Raw genomic sequence first — 19,651 nt, forward strand, 5'->3', positions numbered from 1 at the left:
TTTTTCTTATTGTTATTGTTATTATGAAATACCTTTACCTAAGTTGGGGCAGGGGAGAAAACATTTACCAATTTTTTACTTAAAAATTGGTAAATGTTTTTTCCTCTCCTTGAGGAATTCCTTATTGTCTCACCCTACAATACTTTTAGAGGCTGGTCTAATGCTGAGTATTTCCACATTATTTTAATCATTGATGATAAAATTCAAAGAAGACCAGAAACTATTACCCACTGCTTTTCAGAGCTCCACAGATGCCCAGGGACATCTGGGACTGATTAAGAAATGTGACACTATGGTCTCACTGCTTCTATGGACTGAGTCTTCTAGAGAATCGAGGCAGAGACCTGTGTGATGGAGCCAGGGCATCAGACGGGACTGCAGCACACGCCAAGCAGAGTGCAGTGATTGTGCCAGCTGCACATTGCCAGGAGTGCCAGGCCTTTACATCAGCACCAAAGATCTTATCAGTTAATTGACATTAATCAGGTTCTCCTCATGAACCCAACAGGGTGTGAGCTGCACTGAGCTATTTTCAGCTATTTGGGCGTCCTGTTAGAAGTCCTCACCAGTTCCCGAGTCCACTCCAACCCACAGTTAGGCTGTGCTGGTGGACTTTGGGAAAGCGTACGGAGGTGCCTTTGAATGTCTTGCATCTTGTAACACTTTGACTCTTTCTCAAACTCGATCCATTATCTAAACACTTTTATATGGAAAGCTTAAATGCTTTTCATTTGAAATTCTGCCTTGGAAATCTCCATGACCTGAACTCGCCCATGTGGCTTGGCAGTACACACATGACACTTGACTCTAGTTCTTGTAAAGCTTTTCACCTGCATCCTCTGGCTGTTATGTCCATGCATTCATATTTCCTGTTTTCCTGACCTGTGAGATTTTTATTTCACTTTTCACCAGGCTAATAAATCATTCTTGAAATAAAATGAAACATTGAAAAATAAGCTTACTTGTTTTGTTTCTCTCAGCCAAGCCTCCAATGGACCTTAGAAGCTGCTTAGAGTGGAATTTTGGAGTTCAGATGGTTTTTTTGGCTGTTGGTGGAACAAGAGAGCTTTTTTTTGCCTATCAGACTAACAGAGTTTTATTTTGCTGTAACTTTCCGAGGTTCATGATGGCTCGCTCCTCTCTGAGGCAGCTCGGCGGGCGGGCCCCCGACACCCCCTGCCCCACGGGGCGGACCCCCGACACCCCCTGCCCCACCTCGTCGCCGGCACAGCCTCCAGCCGGAGGAGCGGCAGCCGCCGGGCCGGGGCCGGCCCCGCTGTCCGCCAGATGCAAACGCTGCCGGGCAGCAGGAAGTGCCCGGGCTGCGAGCCTCCCGCGGCCGCGCCCCGCCCGCGCAGCGGCAGCCGCGCTCCGGCCCCGCCGCTGGCGCCCGGGACAGCCCGCTCCGCGCCCCGCGCCTCGCTCGCTGCCGCTCAACTTGCGCACCCGGCTAAGTAAGTAAGCAAGTGCCTTCTCTCGGGAAAGTAAGTGCCGTCCCCCGGGAGCGGCGGGGGCCGGGCGCCCCGCTTCTCCCGCGGGGGCTGCCCGGCCGCGCTGCTCCGCGCCCCCGCCCCGCCCCGCCTCGGCGCGGAGCGGAGCGGCGGGACCAGGCGCTTGCCCGGCGGCTCTCCCTCGCTTCTGCCCCCGCAAGGAGGTGCCGCTGCCTCTCGACCTGCCCGGTAGGTCTGGATGGGGTCTTAAGGGAAATAACCGCGTTTGGGATAAAATAATCGTTCTCAAAAGCGTGATTTATCTCATACCCCTTTGCCTGGCTTCTGCTGTGATCCGGAGGGCTCGGGTGCCTTCTGGCTGTTTCGTGCCGGGGAGCGTGTGAAATTACCTGATTTAAGTCCGCAGCCGGCGTTTCGAGCCAAAACGATAGCCTTGACTGAGGTGAGGTGATGTGATCTCTGGGTATCCCTTCTTACGCTGCTTTTTTCTAGGAGCATAATTTCTCGTGCGTTCTGCAAGTTAAAGCTTCTTCTTCTTAAGTGTCTATTCAAATGTGCTTGGAATTAAAAGAAAGATGAGAAAATGGTGTTGTGATGGTTGGTGCGCAGTGTTTCTAGCAGACTGCTATTATAGGTACTGTATTCCTAAGGAACAGTCTTGAAGAGTTTTCTCCTTACAATTTTAGTTTAGGAGGTGATGCTGTACCTTCAGTAAAGCAGTTAAGAGTTTCTGTTAAATTACATCTTTCAAGTGTTTGCAGTGAATGAGTTGGCACAAACTCATCTTGCTGCCTTGCTCCCCTCTGTTGGCAATAAAGACCAAAGGGATTAACACTTAAAACTTATTTAGCCAGGTCATATTCCCACAGATATACATAGGAAGCACAAAGCTAGCTTCATCTGAAACCCCTAGTCAATATCCCATCTTCTGCCTTTCATTCCCACCTTTGAAGAAAGAGAAACACTCTGACCAATCTTAATGTGTTTTAGGACATCACAGTAGAAATTAAAAATTAAAATTTTTAATCTGGATCCCATCAAGTACCTGTATGACTTTTGCAATTTAGGAATAGTAATGTTAATTGAAAGTATCTGTGAAGTACAAGTGCCACATGGATAAGTCTGCATTCAACACAGTATCACTATAGAGTTAAAACAAAAAGCAGAAGATGCGTGTTGAGAAATTGCAAAGCTATGTTGGGAAAACATAGCTCAATTTTACCAAAAGGAGAGTCAAATTGTGTTTGTGTTGATTGTTTCCAACCCAACACTGAGGACAGAATAGGTGTTATCTTTTTAATACATACTATCAATAGCATTGAAAGTATGGATGAGAAAAAAATCAAATCGTTTTCTCTGAAAAAGTAGCAACAGGCTAGAAATCAGTTAGATACTGTTAATAGGATGTTATGAAACCTTAGAGAAGGGTTGAAATTAATGAACTGTGAGATCAAAAGATCTCTTGTTTTATGGATCTCTTCTGAGATTTAAAGCTTTTTCCTTTCTCTGTTTCAACTTTGTGAGATACAGACTAGTTAGGAAAGAATTCTTTACTTAATAACATAAAAATCTCTTTTAATTGTGTGCGGTTCTGATAGATTTTTTTTTAACCATGATGGCATAGAATGATTATCCTTGTACAGTAGCTGGCTGACTTCAAGTTATTCTGCTTTTCTCCATTTTTGAGTAAATAAGAGGTTTCTCCTACAGAAATGTACAGAAGACATGGTAAGGTTTAGGCCTTCCTTTTTAAGCCCCTTGACCCTTGAGCTGTGCAATGACTCTTTCTGACAAGGCAATCAATTGTGAAACTTTACAATGCAAAGTTAAACCCTGTTGTCTTTAAGTTGTTCAATACTATGGGGTTTAATGTTACCCTTTTCAAGAGAGTTTCCATAAATGTGAAACTATTCCTTGCAGGTGGTTATGAATAGGTAAGTATTTATGAATGTGTAAGTAACTATTTCATAGTACTTTCCCTCCACCCAGTTTATCTAATTGAAGTGACCTGTCTTCCTATGGCATTTTTGACTCCTATAAGCTAAATGGCATCACAGAGCAGCAGGTGTTAAGGGAACAATTCCTGTGAGAGGCCATGGAAACAAGTCCAATGTCTCCTGGCTCAGCTTAGTTCTGTTCTTCAGTGGGTTGTCTCACCAAATCAGAGATGCTACACCTGGCCCTTCTTGTGGGGCACATCAGGGAGCATCATTGGCCTCTCTGTAGTTACTTGGGAAAGTTTAAGTGCTGCCGTATTTAATCTCAGATGTGATTCCATTGCTGTCACAAAAAGGAGATGTTTGCCTACCTCTACTCTGCATGTTGTTTTGAATCTTAATAGGAATCTTTGAGATTCTGGGATGAGCACATGTTGATCAGGAGACAATTTTTATTTTGTTCAAAGGGCTAGGTGATCTGGGAAGGAGATGAGATCTTTCCTCCTTTCCATATGTGCATATCCTGAGTAACTGAGTGACATTTTTTTCTTCTGTCTAAGGAGTTGTAAAACCATTTTTATCTTGGGGTTCAGGGAGCCCTTTTCAAAACTGGGTGAACACCGAAGATAAGTTCATGGGGAATAACTAACTAACTAACTTACCTAACTAATGAATGGGGTGGGCGTTAGGTATAACCTAGGATTCCTAGCAATCTGCTGTACACAGAGGGAGATGTCTCATGCCACAGAGATCTCGGAAGAATATGAGCCATCATGTGCTAATGCAAGGGATGGGAGGAGAATCTGTGAGCTGGGGATCCTGAGAGTTCTGTGAGCTTTATATGCAGGGAATGATACTTCCTTTCAAAGCTATGGAGCCAAATGTGTAAGTAATTACACCAACCCATGTGATCTGTTAAGCAGCATTTGTTATAATATTGCCTCTGTAGGATTTCTGTCTCTAAGCAAAAAGGCTTCATTCTATAGAAAAACCAGTTTCCCAGCTGAGAATTAGGATTTTTGTCCTGTTGTTCATATTCCTACTTCCTATTTCTCCCATTTATTTCTCTCCCCTCTTTAATGAAAGTGTAGGAATGCTAGAGATGGTGTAATAAGAAAGGCTTCCAGACTTGCTAAGCCATACCACAGGAAACTGTAGATAAAAATGTAAAATTACATTTGTATGAAAACAGTCTTTAATGACGCATGCAGGGGTGAGGAGTCTGCCACCCTGTAAGCAATAATGGTGCCTTCTCAAATAAATTAGCCTGTACTAATAAAAGACAAATGCAATGTCACTGTCCTCAGTGTGACTGTTCCTAGTTTAAACTTCATTGTCCTTCAGGGAAGGATGGAAAGGTCTGTGCTTTTATATTTATTTTTGCCTGATTCAGATACATTTCCTGTTGACATTGTCATTAAATGCTGTAATTTCCGAGACTGAATTATTCACGTTTGAGTTCAGCATCTTTCCTGAAAAATGTGGGTTCATGGAACAAAACACGAACACAGAACTCATCATGTGCTGGAAGCATTTCCTCCAAATATTTATGGGATACTTGTATTTGCTTTGTGCCCTAAAAAACTGCTCATAGAGGTAAATAGATAAGTTACTTTTGTCAGGCAAATGTCAGAAGAGAAATGGTATTTTGACAGTAACGCTTTGCTGGGGAGAAAATAAAGGAGGACACTGGGGGAAGGTGGAGGAAATAATGGGTTGATCTCATTTCTCTGGTGGGTTAAAAGGGTAGACTAGTTCTGTCCAGGCCAGCCTTTGGTCTCCCTTAAGTCAGCATTGCCTATCTTTTTCAAACTGCTGGCATCTTATGTATTTACAATTGGTTCCTGTGTTTGCACAGCACACTTGTCTTACATCTTCAGTTCAAAGGACTCCAATGATAAACAGTCTGAACAAAGTGAACATCTTCCTCTATGGTCTCTGCTGCATGTGGCAGAAGGTTTCTTCTTCCTGTGGTTGACATATTATAGAATTTCTTGCTTTAATTTGCAAAGGCCAGCTGTGATAGGAAATAGTGCAATTGTAAACTGGAACACGTAATAGTTCTCCAAAGGCGTTGAAGTATGGAATGCAGCTACTCTTCTGCAATAGCACTTCTTGCAGTTTTCTCTGTTATTGGGGGTCGCTCTAAGTATGGAAATGATAAAATTTTGAAAGGAAAGGACTCCCTCTGGGATGTGCTTTTAACTTCTCCTTTGTTGGTTTAAAAAAAGCAGTTTCAGGAAGTTCGTCAAAAAAAGCATAATCTATTAAGTGGGTTTTCTGATGTGGTATCTACAATATATTGCTTTTTTCATGTTTCCTTCCTTAGTTTGTACACATAGGTGTATACAAACCTGTTTAATTTTTTTCTTTTAATGAAATATTATTTGGGTTTTACCTTAGGTTTAAACTGAAGCAATATGGTATCACAGGAATACAGGAATTAGTACAGAAGTATATTTGGCTGCTAAGGTTTTCTCTTTCCATGTATGACTGTACTAGGGTCTCAAAACAAAATTAATACCAAAAGTTAAAGACTATGTTTGGGTGAATTGCTATGTAGTGGTAACACATTTATAAATCAGTAGGTCTGACCTATGACTAAGTTCTACTGTATTCAGACAAAAAGAATATTTCCCGGTAGTACCAACTGAGCAAGGAAAGATCTGAATAGTAGCACATATATTTGCATATATTGAAATTGCCTGCTTGACTGTCCCTTATCAGGATCATAAGGTTTATATTCATTAGATCCAATGGACAGACAATGGTTTTCTCCAGGGCAGCCCCAGCCTTACCTTGTGTTTGATAGATCCTTAAAACCCTTCAGTAAATGCCCTGGGGAGCTGTGATTCAGGTGTGAGTGGACAAGGACAGGAGAACCAGGGTTAAGCGATTGCTAGAGCTGGTGTCAGTGTCACTGAGGAAGTGAAAGTTTTTGGTAAACAAACAGGAAGGGGATGGGCAGGAGAAAGAGGAAATCCTATATTAGACGTTCTGTGTTCAACATGTTCAGAATACATTGCAAGAGTCATTTGAATGTACCATTGTGATGTAGCAGAATGTGCAAATGGGATTCAAAGTACATTTTTGTAACTCCAGGTTTACCATTGCAAAAGATATGCTGAACTGTGCAAATGCTGGAGGGAAGCATTGCAGCCTGTGAGGGGTGTTGGAAAACCTGCCTTTTAAGCAGCTCTTCTGCTGGATCGCTGGTGTGGCAATTTGTCCTCCTTTCTCTGTCCAGCTGTACTTGCACTGGCTTCAAGAGCGATTGCAGCAGTTGTCATGACGCCAGTGGAGAAGCACCAAGTCACACTGAGGTGAATTCTAAGCCCGTTTCTCTTGGAATGTAGGTGGCCTGATTGATGGCAGGCAATAGACTGCAGTGCTCCCACTATGCCTGACCAGGACAGCTTTCCTCTTCTCAAAATCTCCTGCTAAATTTCCTTGGGAGCAGTTCCCCTCCCTCTGCTATAATACTTACCAGTGTTTCTAAAAAAGTCCTTGACACTGCTTCAAATGTCTTCATTAGTAATGATTTGCTGTTTGTTTGAGGCTTTTGCTCCCCAATTTCCTGTAAAAATCCATGTTTCAGTCTTTACCCAGCTGTAGGAGTACTCCCTACCATGATTTCCTCTTTTTCTTCTCCCATCATCCCTTTTTTTTGCCAGTGTCATTCTGCTGTTTCACTCTCTCCAGTCTTCAGGACTGTCAGTGTGATAAACTGTTTATTTCATATCTTGCTTTAGACATCTGTGGCAAATTTTGTTTTCCCTTTCTGGAAGAGTAAGCCTTATCACCTTTCATAGTCCAGTTGTTATTTGTAAACTACTTATCAGGGAATACTCATCCAGAAATACATACCCCCAGCCTCTTGAAGAGATATGAAGTCCAGTGGAGTACCAGTCTGGCAGGACTGACATGGCCTTCAAAGGATTTTAAGGCTGTGCCTTGTTTAAAGGTAACTTCATATTTCTGTAGGTGGTCAGCAAGACTCTTCTGTGTAGAGTACATTTTATGTGTAGATGTAAGTGATGTTTAGAGACAGCTGACTGCTGTTTAACACATCTGATTTAAAACTGTGACCTCAAACTGACTTAAAATGGGTTTCTGTCTGAAAATGGTTGGTGTAGATTGTCTCCTGCTGCTTTGTCTGCCCTTCTTGTGATGCTGCTTTGACCTTCTCTGGTCAAGTTTACTTCCTGTTGCATACCAGTTTTTGTGTGCTGTGTTGTGGTGCATGGAAAAAGCTCTTGAGCCAGCACTGATCCTCCTTGCAAACACTTCTCCTTCAGGGAAGCAGAGCATGGATTTATCAGCGAGTATGCAAGCCTAGGGAGAAGAAATCAAGTCCTGGTATTGTGGGGATGTGATGCTGAGACAACAGCTTTTGCTCCAGGATTGATGTTCTGTGCTCACTGGTGTTGGTGTGTCCCATACACTGACCCCACAGAAAGTGAAACTTTAAAAATTTAGCTTTGAGAAGGCAGTGCAAGTTTAGAAGAACCTAGTTCAATGAAGCTGGCACCAGCAGAAAAGGGTTTTGGTAGAGTAAACAAGTGGGAGAAGGGTGCTTCAGGATAGATATTTCTGCTCTTAAGGGAGCATTTAAGCAAGACTACAAGTGTCAAAAATGCATCTGAGCAGCTTATTCAAATCACATCTATTGGACTAGGTTTGGATGAGTGAAAGGTCCTTTTCCCTACTCCTGCAATAAAAGCAGGTGGTTTGTATGGTATGACACAGGAAAGTAATTTCTCGTTGGAGCATAGAATACATATGTTTGTTACATGTTCTGTATCTTATCATACTGATTGAGAGTAAATTCTTTCCTAGGGACTACAATTGTCTCTACCCAATTAGTTATTATCCTTTGCATTCTTATTTGATTGGGTTTTTCTCTTTTTGTTTTTTAATTCTGCAGTCTTCCTGCTTAACTTGTTCCTCAGTATCAACCCCAGTTCTGATTTCTTAAGGATTTTGGCCTCCTTTCCTACACCTTTTCTCATATGGTTTGTGTTGTCCCGAGAACTTCCTATGTGTGGCCAAATAATTAGGAAGTCTTACCAGTTGTTAAAGCATCTTCTTTGCACAACACATAATACTGTGGAATTAAAATGCAAGCTGTGGACTCATTACTGTTCTCCTGAAACAAACTTGGATAACCACTGTGAACATTGATTTGGTTTTAGTTCTTGCTTTGAAAGGTAGCTGCATGGGCTGTGAGTGCTAAAGTCACATTTAAACACTGGGGCTTGGCACAATCTAAGGCAGTTTTTCAAAGTATAGTACAATATGTCCTGCCTGTGAGCTGTATACTTTTGAATTATGTGGAGTTGCAAAGGTTATAAACTTTAATGAGCAGCCAGTATGGTTGTAATAATAGCACTGTGAAATTCTTGCAATCTGCAGTATGAATGTGAAAATAATTATTATCATGGTCCTCCAGTTTATCATGAGTCTAAGTCTGCTAGCATTATTGTGAGTGCTGGCCTATTTTGTAAGGTCTGTGTGCTGCCCTTTGTGCAGAAAGTCCTGGTGTGAGTCTCCTGAAATCTGTCAAGCCCCTGCAAACTGTGTGCTGTCACCTGCAGGACCAGAGCCTGGTTCAGTGAAACTTGCTATGGTTGTACCTGCTGGGTCTTCCTCCACTATCAACTGACCATGAAGCAGGACTAGCAACAACAGGAAATACAAAGTGCTGCACAGTCCAATAGTGGTATATTGCGAATACAAAAATGTTGGTTGTTTTTAGAGTGAGAAAACAAGAAATTTCAAGGCAAAGTTAAAATAGTAGCAAAGGTCAACTTTGTTGTTTCCCACCCAAATTTGTGACATTCTGAAGCCCCTCAGGATATGTTTGGTAGACTTAAGAAAAGTATACTTGTATCTATTAAAATAACCCTCTGATTTCAAGGCTTAATGTAATAACCTCCCAAAATTGCTAATCATAGAGCTCTTTTAATTCTTTTTATCATGTTTGCAGCAAGCTGTTGATTCAGATGATACCCTTTGGTGCTATACCACATGTAACAAATTGCAACAGTTGCTTGAAACAGTTTAGTAAGCTGGCCTAGAAACCAACTGGTACATTCCTAGTTTAGTTTCATGCCCTTGAAGGAACATAATAGGAGTTAATAAGAGTTAGTAAGAGTTTAAAGTTAAATAAAATAATTGAGTTATAAATAGGACTCTGTGAAGTTCCAGAACCTGGAGGATGTTCTTACACTCCTGAAGTTAAGGGAGATCCTTCTACTTAACATCAGTGAGAACAGGACAGGGTGGTTCCTTCTGTGGATATTTAAACAGTTAGTGCTGAATGCTGGTATAGTATCCCTGCAAAGATTAAACAGCAAAAAATTTCATTTCTGCCATGTAATTCAGTGGCACCAGATTTCGCGCTGATTTTTTTTTTTTAAGGACTCTTGCAGTTTCCTCTTGCAACTTGACCAAACTTGCTCAATGTTTGCAAACTTTCCGGGGGAACTGTACTTTGAGTGTTAGCTCACATCAGCATGAATGATTTAACCCCACGTTTTTATCTGAGCATAGAATTCATTCTTGAATCCATATTACATACCCCAGTACAATATCCTCTGTTTCAGGAGAGTTCTGTGTTTATCTAGTGCTGTACAGCTAATGAAACACAATACAATCTGCGGGAAGAGTAACTTTTTTTTACAATTTAAATGTGTGCTGGTGTTTGAAGATAGTGAAAAAAAAATCTACTTCTCTTTTGTGAAATTCAGTGCTTTAGACCTGCTCAAGACATAATATGGTGCTGTTATAGCAAGAATGCTATGTTTTAGTTGCAAGCTTAGTCACAAGTACGTAGTAGCATTCAAACGTGGAGTTGACAGCACATAAAGAAGCCTTCTGACCAATGAAGTAGAATGGCAAATGCAGCATGGGGCAAAGTAATATGAGATACACAATGGCAAGGCTGTTACAGTTAGGATCCATTGACACAGATGTCATTCTGCCCTGATTTTGCCATAACTGTTGTAATCCATGTTGAAAGTGGATTGTAGAATGCATGAAACCAGGTAAGGTGTATAAAAATTGATTTATACCCTGGAGATATATTACCTGAATTTGAAAGAACAAAAGCTAATATGCACTTATGTTCTGTTCCCCATTTCTCTTTTATTAAACACACTGGAAACAGAAGATAAGCCCAAAGGAGAAGTGGCATACTTTCTATGAGACCACCCTTAAAACCTTCACCAGGGTTTACTGGCTGTGAATTTGCTGTCCTCCATCATGTTTGTATTGTCATGATGAGGGACTTGGACAGGCTGGATTGATGGCTTGAGGTCAGTTGCATGAGGTTCAACAAGACCAAATGGTGAGTGCTGCCCTTGGGTAGCACAACCCCATACAGCACTGCAGGCTGGAGCAGAGTGGCTGAGAAGTGGCTTGGCAGAAAAGGACTGGGGGTGCTGGTCAGCAGCCAGCTGAACATGAGCCGGCCAGATGGTCAAGAAGGCCAATGGCATCCTGGCCTGGATCAGCAATAGTGTGGCCAGCAGGACGAGGTCAGGGACTGACCCCTGTACTCAGCACTGGTCAGGCCACACCTCAAATCCTGTGTTGAGTTTTAGGCCCGTCATTACAAGAAGGACATTGAAGTTCTGGAACGAGTCTAGAGAAGGGCAGCAGAGCTGGTGAAGGGTCTGGAGCACAAAGTCCTATGAGAAGTGGCTGAGGGAGCTGGGGTTGTTTAGCCTGGAGAAAAAAGAGTCTCAGAGACCTTATCACTCTCTGCAATGCCCTGAAAGGAGGTTGTGTGCAGGTAGGCTTTGATCTCTTCTTCCAAGCAGCAAGTGCCAGGACAAGAGGAAATTGCTTCAAGTTGTGCCAGGGGAGGTTTATACTGGATATTAGGAAAAATTTCTTAACTGACAATGTGGCCGGGTGTTAGAATAGGCTGCCCAGGGCAGTGGTAGGATCTCCATCCCTCAAAATACCCCTCTAATGTGGCAGTTGGGGACATCGTTTGGACTTGATCTTAGAGGTCTTTTCCTACCTTAACAATTCTATGATTTTATGTTGTGGTGATTTTATGATGTTCATGATCTTTGCATTCTATTTACAATATAACAATGGGTTTGAATTACAGGCACACTTCAAAGCAAGAGATCCATCTGAAAAATACTCTTTATTGCCAACAACATATTAACTACTTGAAGGCCACCTTCATAAATAACTATCCTCTCCCCTTAGTCATAGTAGCTCTTAATAGTTTGCTTCAACAAGAGTCCCATCCATTTGTCCAGGTATGTGGAGGCTGAGCATTAAGCTGCTTTACTTGAAGGAGACAAAGGTTTCAACTATCAGCTGCTACCTGCAAACACACCTTCCTTTGCACCTTCTGGAGAAGGCACAGTAACATATTCCAGCTGAAGAGCTCATTGGGGTACAGCCTGGATTTGACGATTCCCCAAACTCATGATAAGGTAGCAAGTTGCTCACTTTGTCACTTGTTGTCTTCTGAGGCTCAGTGAAAACAGGGAGAAGCTCTCAATTCTCTTCCACGTGTCACGTTGTAAGTGCAGGCATGGGGCACTGCACAGTAATGCAGATATTTGTGCGGCTGTGCCTTTGCTTTCCTATACACCAAACTGTATATTGAAATCAACACCTGAGTAAAGCCACTGTGGGCATGAACCAGGCCTTTTGGACTCACATAGAAGCTCTGGTTGCGCATCTCTCAACAACACCTTGTTTTGGGACGCAAAGTGTTTGTCTGTGAAGGATAAGGGGACGATAAATAGCTGAGTAAGGACTGTTGGGAGTGAAGAAGTCCCCAGATGTGTGTTCTCCAAAGAAACTGTGTGAAACTTGTCCTATCCTTCAATCATGCCACTTGTTAGGAGAATGAAGACTTTTGGGCTACTCCTGGACCTCACTCCAACACCTTTGGGTTTTTTTATGGGTAGTTTCTCATTTTCCTGTACCACAGTTATTGCTCCAATCACTAAAAAGGAGTGGAGAAGGATCCTTATCCTAGTGGCTGGCATAGACTTACATAGCAACATACATACATAAAGTGCAGGGCAAAGATACACTACTGAAAATTTAGCACACTGCAATTATTGGCCAAAATCATCAATTTAAAACTGAAAAACCAGTATGTGAGTCATAGATACTCTCAACTTGGAAAGCAGATATTGTCCTTGGGGTTTGCTAGCTGGACTGGGACACTTCCTAATAGTTAGGAAGAATGTTGATCCTTTTCAGTGTAGTGGTTTGGCCAAATTTTCATTTGGAAATGGAGATTTGGTTATATGAAGCTGCTGTTTGTCATTACTGAGAGCTTTTACCAGTCAAGAAAGTTACATTTTTACTTATAGCTTGCATTACACTTGAAAGTCTTTAAAGTATTTTGGGAACCTTTGCTTTAAGTTGGTTAACGTGTTGGCACGGCTTTTCTGTTCCATGTCATATGATCCTTTTGAAGAATTTGATAGAAGTATTTATTCTGTTATGTCAAATTAAGATGTTATTCGACCTTTTCCCCTATCTTCAAAAGATACAGTGGAAAAAAGTTCAGGAAATGGAAGATGTGGTTGCCTGAGGGCTGGCAAAGTGAATTAATTCATTGTTGATATTGATTCAAAATTCTGGAGGATGCAGTTGAGGCAAATTATTGTAATAAAATGAAGCAAGTATTATAAGGTCAGAAAACAGATGTTATTTTAATGTAAGACTTGGTTTAAAATTAGTGCCAAAAATACTGACTAAATGAATCTGGAACATTTTCATAAAATATAAAGTCTATTATGCAATGTTAGCAAAATTACAATTTTTTGAGGATTAACTTTCTTGTGTTTTGGTAATTTTTTTTTCTTCAGTTGTATAAACAAGGATCAGTAGTTTGTACAAACTCTGCTTCATTTCATTGTGATGTTTCAATGTATCTTTGTTTCAGGATTTTATTTTCATCCTTCTGAAAGTATTATAACATCATTATACCACCACAGTGACATTATTGTCAGTGTTTCTTGCTGATATTTATTTACTTTAATGTGTGGGGTTTTTTTAGCCACTGCCAAAATTCCTGCATGAAACTAAGATTTTAACTAATCTAGGCAAAACTGCAGTGAATTTACAGAAAAATGGAAGATTTTTTTTCTTGGCCAAAGCTTTCCACCCCTGTTAGAGCTACCTTTCATGTCATCAGCTATGATGATATTTATTGTATGTATTATGTTATTATTTATGAGCTCCAGCAAAGACTGTGTATTTTAGCTAAGCACTGAATAAAGTTACCCTCTCCCAGACACTTTAAGGCAAGACAGGCAAAGATTGGAAAGTGCCATTTGAATATAGAAAAGTGTTTACTTTGATAGAATTAATTTTACCAAAGCACTCCTTCCTATTGGAAGTTTGAGATGTGATAACTTAAGTCTCTTATTTGCCATTTAGTATAGCAATGTGTTAGTTCATGTTGGTTAATGCAAAAAGCCTCATCTAGTAAGAAAAAAAATTAAATGGGGAGTATAGGAAGAAAAGGTTATATTATATAATTGATATGATATGATATATGATATATCATATATCATATATTATATGATGATATGATATTGCTGCTCAGACTGGATCTGCCTTTTCCAGAAACACATAAATGCAGCATAAGTATGGCAACTCCAGATATTTTATCTCACCAAAAGTTTTCGGTTCTTATGTCAGTTGTTGGGGGATTTTTGCTGTATGACTCCTCCTTTCTTGTGAAGGCAGATTGAGAGATAAGGTTTTTCAGCCTGGAGAAGAGAAGGTTCCAGGGGACAGCTTTCCAGTACCTACAGGGGGCCTATAAGAGAGCTGCAGAGGGACTTTTTATAAGGGCATGGAGTGACTGGACATGGAGGAATGGCTTTAAACTGACAGAGAGCAGGTTTAGATTAGATATTAGAAAGAATTAGAATTTCTTCCTAAGGAAAGAAGGGACAAAGGGACAAAGTGAGGGTGGTGAGGCTCTGGCACAGTTTTCCCAGAGAAGCTGCGGGTGCCTCATCCCTGGAAAAGTTCAAGGCCAGGTTGGATGGAGCTCTGAGTAACTTGGTCTAGTGGAGGGTGTCCTTGCTCACAGCAGGGGGCTTGGAACTATATGATCTTGCAGGTCCCTTCCAACCCAAACCATTTTATTGATTCTAATCCACAGTCCATTTCCAATATAGTTGTATGGCAGCACACCTTTTGGCCCTGTTTTAACTTGAATTTTTATTTTAAGGAAATGGACTTGAGGCATGAATATTGCAGAGTCCTAACCCCTCATTTCAATATGAAGGCAAATGTGGGCAAGAAAAACAGGACACCAAACTATAGAGGAATGGGTGGTGAGAATTTCATTGAGAATAGTACTCAGCTTGGTAAAGGATTCTGGGAAAGTGTCTGCCAACCCGGACTGGTTTAGTTGGACTGAGATGTTTGTGCATTTGTGTTGGGAATCAGGGCTTGGAAAAGGAGAGATGGAAATACTGGTGCAGGGCTCAAAACTGAACATGGCAGAGGAGGTAGAAATGTGATGGATGTATGAGTGTAGTAGGAATGCAGGTGTTTGGGAGCATGAAGGTGGTAGGGTGATACTTTCTGTAACTGATATAGGAAAGCATAAAAGTAATCTGAGATAGAATAGACAAAGTAGAATTTGTCTTGGTCTCAATTGCAAATGAAGGAATTGTGAAAGAAGCAGAAGAGGGGGAAGTGCAGCAGACAGAAACCACTACCAGTCCCTTAGCAGGACCACTTTCTGTTTCCTGGTGTTACATTAGCATTGCATTGAGACTTTTAAAAAGTACTTTCATTTGCAATGAAAAAACATGAGGCCGCTTGTGATATTAAGAGGCATTAGAAACACACAGGTGGCTGAGAATATAATGCACAATTAATAACCTGGGAAAATAATGGGGAGAAACCTAATATCAGGGTGTAAGATAATGCCACAGGAGATAGGAAAGTCTGCTGTCATGATAGCTTGTCGTTATGAAAAGTGATACAAACCTGCATGTCTGACTGGATGGCCAATGTGATTAAAGTGTGAAAATCATAAATTAATTTCTGGAATTTATTGAGTGATATATTTCAATAGATGGAAGAAATAGTAATGCTATTTGCTTCAAGGCATTGCTGAAAATAATCTTGAAACACCTGGGCAGCTCCAACCTCCTGTACTTAAAAGGGATGTGTTCAAAGTGAAACAGATGTGGAGAAGGGCTGCTAATATAACCAGTAGCAGTGGAAAAAACTGAGAGGGTTTGGTCTTTAAAGTCTAGAAGACAGGCTGAAAAAGATATGACTACTTCTTAATCTCCCAAGAGGGTGAAGGGCTAAATGCCATTATTGTCTCCAAAACATTTTTAAGATTGGGACTTACGTGTCATCTTCTAAGCCAAGCAGAGTGCGGTTCTGAAAAATTTCAGCAATAATATTTTGTTCTTCCCCACCATCACCCATTAATCTCTCTAAAAATGGGGCATGGCAAACTTGCATTTGAGCTTGTGCCAAGTGACTGTGCTGCCTAGAACAGATCTGCCTTTCCCAGAGAGTATTTTGTAGTCATTTGCTCTAATCATGGTTGATAAATTAGATAGCAATGTTGTCTTGCTGTGACAGACATGCACCCCTGGAAAATTTGAGGGATTGACTTAAGTGAGACCAGGTATGAGGAAATTTTAAAGTAACATGCTTCTTGCATACTTTTTCACCACAGTAATGTTGTTTACACTTGGGATTAACTTGTTTCTCTTCTTGACCTGTTTATATAGATATTTATGTCAAAATATTATTTTAACTTTGTCTCACCTTTTCCACAAAAAAGATTGAAGCAGTTAAAAGAATTCCCCCATTATTTTTTTATTTTCTTTTAAATGCTGGCAGCTAGACTATGGCTTCTCACAACTGAGGAGCAGTGGGAGTCTACAGAGGACAAGTCTGTCCTAGCCAAGCACTGAGTAGATTCAGGTTATCCATGCTCCTTGCCATAAGCATTGCAGGGACACATGGTGATTTGTGCCCATGTGTGTATGCCCATGCGTATCATATAAGGAATAAATTCCATTTGGGAGACACAGAGATGGGATGATCCAGACCGACAGAAATAAGCTAAATTTAACAAGATATTAAAATACATGCAACAAAGATTGACTGAGACAAATAGAACCATTTTAGCAGAAAGGCAAGGGAGGAAGAAACTGCTGAAGTTCCCCTAGTTAGCTGCCAGTGCAAAAACAAGATGTAGGAAGTGAAACAAGCTCAAAATGAAAGCTGACCCCAGATTTCTGCATTTGCATGAGTCTAATTTGATGAAAGTTATCAGACAGTCAGGACTTAGAGTAAAATTGAAATGTGTATCTGTAGATAATATTATATATTATTAAGTTAACATATAGCTATGTATGGTGAATTGCAGGTATAAGAATAAGGCTGAATAAGCTTAAATCTAACAACTTCTGAGACCAGCAAGGGACAGAAAGCAACTTGTTTTCAGTTGCTCTCCAGCTGATGTTTTCATATTGCTCACAACCACAGATAATTTATTTTTGTCACTCTTATTCTCACTGTGGTCTAGTGGCAAATCTTCACTGACACAATAAGTGTAGACCAGTACTGATAAGCCATTCCTGAGCTTTATGACCTCTAAATCCTTTAAATTCCTGCTCTATATTCCATGGCAGTTACTTTACCATGTAATGATGGATCAGAAATGAGCCCAAGTTTCCTAGAAATAGTCCTCCCCATAGTCCAAATAACAGAGATAAAATAGATCCTTGCAAGACTTGGGTAGCACAGATTATGAGGAAGCAGATAAACATAAAGTGAAAGTAGGCACTGAAGGTTAAGGTAAATGAAGTCCTTACATTTAAGATTTTAATTCTTTTTTCCATAGAATTATAAATTTGAGCAGTTGGTTGAAGTGACATAGAATGTTGGATGAGCTTCTGAGAAAGCAGGTGTTTGTGTCTTTGAGCAGAGCAGACTTACCATCCTTCCTCCCCAGCAGTTTTAATCTAAGTTGATCCCTCTGAGTTTCGAGACATTTCTGCCTTGACCTTGAGGGAAATGCACAGGAGTTCAGGAGATCTGATGAAGGCATCACTGTGTTACCTCTGAGTATAACTTGTGAAGTAGCAGCAAACCAACTGGCATTAAAGGCCAGAATGAAGCATCTAAAACAGAAGAGGGCAATGGTATTGTTTTCAAATTTTGGAAGAGGTATTAAAAATTAAACTATTTACTCCTCTGCTCTCTAAGCCCACTTTAAAGCTCTAGGTGTGAAACCAATTGGGATATAGATGTAAGCAGTTGCTTCCTGTTCTTTGATTCAGAAGTTGAAATATAAAGCAATATTCAAGACTCAGAGTAAGTTGGAGGTTTTAATTTTTTTTCCGTATTCTTATGCATGAGAAATCTGTGGTTTAAATGAAGAGTTTACTCTTTGTACTCAATTGAATAACAATTTATTTTATTTATGTCCCTGTTAAAATACATATGCATATATCTGTTAAAACTCTAATCCACGCAGGTGTTTTGATACGTGATTACTGACTTTTCAACAATAGATATTTATTGGATAAAATGAATACTTTGATAAAATAGAGCTTGTATGCTCAGTGTTGTAGTTCTAATTATTTTTAAAGTTACTTTATTATTGGAAAAGCTGGAGTATGATCTATGAAGATTTGAGAATCATTTCCATGAAGACATGACTTTGGTCAAGAAAACACCAGACATGTCAAGTGGGATTTTTGGGAAATAATTTCTAATATGCACCATAGGTGTTGTATGTAACAAAATCACAAGAAAGAGAATGGTTATGAACACAAAATGAAAAATGAAATCACCTTTGTAGATGATACAAAGAGTAAACACTGGGATGAAATCAAACCCCAAATGGTGCTGATGGTGGATGGACAGGTGATGGTCACATGAAACTTGGTTCCTTGCAGTAGGAATTATTGTGTCTTTAGACACATTACTTTGCTGGAAGTGTAGAAAAAGGCATATAAAGCAATTCTATTTTGGGGACAGGCAGTAGCTATTAACCCTAGAAGAATGCTGCGTTAGTTTCTGACTTCCACTCCTCCCAAACTATTTTGGAATGAAGACCCAAGTGCTGTAGTAGCAAGATGAGATAGGGGATTCAGAGAGAAAATTCAAGGCAAATGTAGACATCAAAATCAGTGTATTGGAAAAGCCTGATGCAGAGGCTCTGTGTCACAGCTCTTATGGATACTTCTGTGGCTTTTTGAAGGGTTCCTGAACCTACATTCTTGTCACCTTGCTGCAGCTGTTAACCTAAGTACTTGTGTTTAGCTTTTAGCCATAAACTACAGTATGATCTTTGTCAAAAGAGTAGCTGTTACTTTTTTAGATATCTATTTATAAATATTAGCAGCTATGTTACATAGAATTTCTTTTAATTCACTGTTAATCTTTCATGTCTAGAGATGTGGACAGGACAATAAATGAAAAGCATGAATAGGAAATAGTGTCTCCTGTATTGCTGAACTGTTGGAATGGGAAACATCTGAATATGGACTGGCAATATTTTCTCTTATGTATAAATTACTTTTTTCTCTGATAAAGCATAATGGAGTTTGGTTTGTAATGATGCTGGGCTCTCTGTATTGCTCTTTGCTTACTGTATTCTCTTTCTCTTTTTATCTTCATAAAACACTTCCTTGTGACACAGCAACAGAGTGCTAGGCAAATAAACATTTACAGCAAATAAAATGTTTTATTTATTTGTACACTTCTCCCTGCACTGGTGTTTTAGTTAGGTCAGGATGCCAGTCCTGAAGCAGTTGCCCACAAGCTCAGCTGTAATCTGTGTTCTGGAGCAGAACTGGAGTGCAAGTATGGGGCTGCTTTGGGAGAATGCAGTGTGGGGTTCACCTTTAGGTAAGCACTTGTTGTCAGCTGGCTCCTACTAGATGTTCCATCCTTGGGGCTATACTGGAATGAAAGGGGCAATAACCCCCTTCAACCAGCTGTGGGCTTCAGCACCCACTGTTGGGACTTTTTGCTGACATAGAACCAGCTAAGTGCTGTGGGGACTGTGGACTTTCACCTCTTTGAGGAAAAAACCCCAGAAAAAACAGTGCTTCATGATGCGGCTTAGAATCTTCTCTTTGTTTGAAGCCATCACAAAGGTCATCTCACAAACTGATTTGTTTGATTTTACATGACATCAAGTAAACTTTTGTGTGATTTCAAAGCACCTCTACATAGTTATTACTGATCAGTTCTTACTGC

The 19,651-nt window shown here is 40.4% G+C and overlaps 1 protein-coding gene across 6 annotated transcripts in view; it reads left to right on the forward strand.

Annotated features, from left to right (window-relative positions):
- Nucleotides 1-1,245: 1,245 nt before the first annotated feature.
- LYN (LYN proto-oncogene, Src family tyrosine kinase) overlaps nt 1,246-19,651 on the forward strand; it is a 49,569-nt gene continuing 31,163 nt past the window's right edge. Inside the window, exon 1 of one of the 6 annotated variants that reach the window (XM_030266218.4) lies at nt 1,246-1,454. The gene's annotated coding sequence lies outside the window, so the exon portion shown is untranslated. Of the gene's footprint in view, nt 1,455-1,520; nt 1,680-1,874; nt 1,894-19,651 lie in introns of those variants that run through there. The other 5 variants (XM_032746973.3, XM_012571959.5, XM_012571960.5 and 2 more) reach the window with 5 other exon arrangements.

Source organism: Taeniopygia guttata, chromosome 2, assembly GCF_048771995.1.
Source record: "Taeniopygia guttata chromosome 2, bTaeGut7.mat, whole genome shotgun sequence".
Lineage (NCBI taxonomy): Eukaryota > Metazoa > Chordata > Aves > Passeriformes > Estrildidae > Taeniopygia > Taeniopygia guttata.